Below are 3,577 nucleotides of genomic sequence, written 5' to 3'. Positions count from 1 at the left end.
TATTTTTATTTTTACTTTATTATTTTTTTCCCCTCAGCAGAGAAATTCCCAGTTTCCCTCCCACCCCACCACACTGAGCAGGGAATTCTCTGATGTTTTGTAGTGTCAGAGCCCTGAGGGGGCCCTTGCTGGGGTTCCCCTCTCGTTTCTTCAGCCCTGAGGCATCTGCCCCTCTGTCAGATGGGACTGGAACCACCGAGTGCTGCTGAATCCGGAGAACAGACGGGCTAAAAATATTCCCCCGCTTGCTCCTGTGATCTTTCCTCCCCTCCACCCTTTCCTGCTTACAATTCCATGGATTTCAGCAGCTCTGGCAGCAAACTCTAGGAACAGAGCCACGAAAAAAGCACTTTGGGACCCCAGAAACCAGAAAGGATGGGGGAGCTGCGCTGGGAGCAAACCAGATTTACTCCCTAGAAAATCCCGAATTTATCAATAATTTGGTGACAAACCCCAGGGTGAGGACATCCTGCCTTTCCCTCCAGCCATCCCAAGGAATCTCCCGTGTTCCCATCTCATCCCAGCTGCTGCTCAGGAGGATGCAGGGCTGGAGGAGCTGCAAAAACCGCGGGGTAGATGAGCAGAACGCGCCGTATCAGCACCGCCGAGCCGCGGGGATGATGCACGCTTGGATTTTCTTGATGCTTCCAACACTTGGGGATTCAGCTTGGATTTTCTCGCTTCCCAGCCTCGTTGGGTTTAAATCTCAAGCGGCTCCTTTTTATTTCTGTCCTCGCTGACTTGCCAAGCAAAGGCTGGGCACAGTAAATACAGAGGGAGATTTTTGGGGCCAGTTAAATGTAGTGGAATTCTCCCCCAGCTAAAATCTGATGGGAACAGCCCCTCTGGGAGCATCCCCTGAATCCCCAGGGAGACAGGGGTGCTTTGGAGTGGCCAAAATTCCAGAATGCTTGAGAATACCCTGCTCTCCATCCCCCTCCTGTCTCCAGACCATTCCCAGGGATGCTTCCCCTTTCCCAGCATCATCCAGAGCTGGCTCCTGGTGGTTTTCCCAAAATTCAGCTGGGCTGGATGGAGTTGGGGCTGTACACCCTGAGGAAGGGTCTCAATGTGTGCTCAGGCTTTTAATTATAAACCCAATTGAAGCAGAGGCTTGATTAGAACTCTGTGAATTGGGTATTTATGGCCAAAAATCAGATAGAATTCTCCCAAACAGCCCAGGAAAGGCTGGAAAGGCTCTCTCCACCCTGGCTGCTTCTGTGCTGGGGGGACAGGGATGGCCCACCCCAGCCTGGAGAGGGAGGGAGGGAGCGAGAGCTTCCTTGGAAATCCCCGTGAAATGCAGGAATGGGAGCGAGGTCCAGCTCCTCTCCGGAGTTTATAGCAACGCTCCGGCTGTTGTGGCTCCGTGCCGGGGTTTCTTTATTTAATTTCTTCCCCTTATGGGCTGAGAAACCTTCCCAGCCCCAGCACAGCCCGCTCACAGTAGCTGGGATTTGTTTTCCTCTCTTGTCCAGGGAGGAATTTCTAAATCCCAGCTGCAGCCAGAGCTGGAGCTCTGGAATATGCTGAGTTGGAAGGGGCCCGTCAGGATCGTGGAGAATGATGCTGTGCCAGGTGTCATCGAGCAGCGGTGACACCCCTGTCCCCAGATGCACCCCACAAGGTTTGTGCTCGCTGCTGAGCTCCCTGAGCTGCTGCTCCAGGGTGAATTTCCCCAAAAATCCCTAGAAATGGATGCTGGGCACCGACAGCAGCAAGCCAGGGTTGGCACAACTGATCCATCAGCCTTTGGGAAGGGGATTGGATGCACAGAGGGATGCGATAGCAACGTGAATAACAACAAAATCGTTGTTATTTTGTTGCTTTTTGGATAATTTTGAACAAAATCCGAGGGAAACTGTGAGATAAGAGAGCTCCCACATCTCCCTGTCCATCCCTGCCAGGGACAATGCCAGCATTGAAATTCTGGGATGGGAGACACTCGGCTGGTGATAACGCAGGATCACAGTGAGCCATTGCTATTTCCTGTCCTTTCCATAGAAATACATCCAATGCCAGAAAAATCTGTGTATTTTTTTGGGAATGGGATTTTTCAGTCATAACCACGCCACCTTTACTTTAAAAAATTATTATTATTAGTTTGAGATAGGCCTAGCAATGCCATTGCTAGGCAAAAAGAAAAAAACAACCCCACCAACCCCCAAAGAATTCCATTTTCTTTTCCATTTGCCATCTGTGTTTCCGCTCCTCGGGACTTGGAGGGAGATGAATTCCAGAATTGTGAGAGAAATATCACCGGAGTCTTTGGGATTTTCCTCTCCCAGAGAGGAAAAGCAGACTGGACACTGGCTGAGCTCCATTTTTCTGAGCTCTCCCCACGTTACAGCCTGGGATGGCTTTTCCCAGAGCTTCTCCTCCGGCCTTGGGAGCATCTCCTGTTGGAATGAGCCGAGAGATTTCTCCCGGCTCCGGAACAGCGTCGCGCCCGCGCCATCCACGTCGGTGTTTATCCATCGCCTCGCTGGCATCCGAGAGCTCTTCCTGCTGCTTTATTTAGCCTCTGCTGCAAGGCAGGCGCTGGGTTCCTGTATCCCTGTATTCCACAGGGTTTGGAATGGCGCTGGGATGTGCTCAGCAGGACCCACTCGTCCTCCTCGGCACCGCAGCTACAGGGCTGAGTCCCGCTTGTGCCTCCCCACAGCCCCAGAATGGTCTGTGGGTTGGGATAAATGAGCCAAAGGGGGGCTTTGCTTGGTGATCCCCCGGTGTTAAATGCAGGATTGGTGTTTCCAGAGGGGATTTTTGGGGAAAAAGGACATTTCTGGCTGGAATGGCAGGCCCTGCTTGGGCAGGATTCTCCCCGTGCCCTCGGCTTTGTAAGGACTCGAGCAGGAGGTGTGGATGGAGGTGTAGAAACCCTCTCCCAGTTCCACCTGGCACGGGCAGGAGCATGAGGACGAGCCCAAAACCCAGGGATTTCCATCCCCAGCTCTGCAGAAAGCCAGGTTGTTTTTTTCCATGGATTCCCAGCGCCGGTACCGTGCACAACTCCCATAATGGAATTACCCAGCACGATCTGTTGAGCTGCAAACAGATTTCAGCAAGGAGTGTCAGGGTGTTCACAGCAGAGCTGCTCTTTATTTAGGGCTGGGAACAAGCGGCTCCTCTCTCCCGGGGCCTCGTAGAGACTGCGGGGGCCGAGGCGGCCTCGCAGGTCAGCCCGAGAAACGCCTTTAGATGGTTAAAAGTGAGGAATAAATAACTACTCCAAAAACAATCTCGCCAGATGGCACTTCTGAAGGCAGAGCGCCTCGGAGATGCTTTGCTGCTAATTTATGGTGCTGCTGCTGCTGCTATTCCGGGCCTGGGTCACCTATGGAGAGGGATCCGTGTGTGCATCAGCTGCAAAGGGTGGCCGGGCCTCACATGAGTGAGCCCCACTCGCCTTCATCCAGCTGCTAGGGTGGCAGATTTATTGGGATTTATGGGGTTTCATTCTGCTCCTGTCTCAACCTGAGTCCTCAGAAATGGTTTGGGCTGGGGTTTGGGGCTGGGAATACTGGGATGGATGTGGGGGGTCCCCTATTCAGGGGTGTTTGGACGCCCACAGAGG

This window comes from Parus major, chromosome 5 (assembly GCF_001522545.3).
Source record: "Parus major isolate Abel chromosome 5, Parus_major1.1, whole genome shotgun sequence".
Lineage (NCBI taxonomy): Eukaryota > Metazoa > Chordata > Aves > Passeriformes > Paridae > Parus > Parus major.
Note: the sequence above shows the minus strand (reverse complement) of the source record.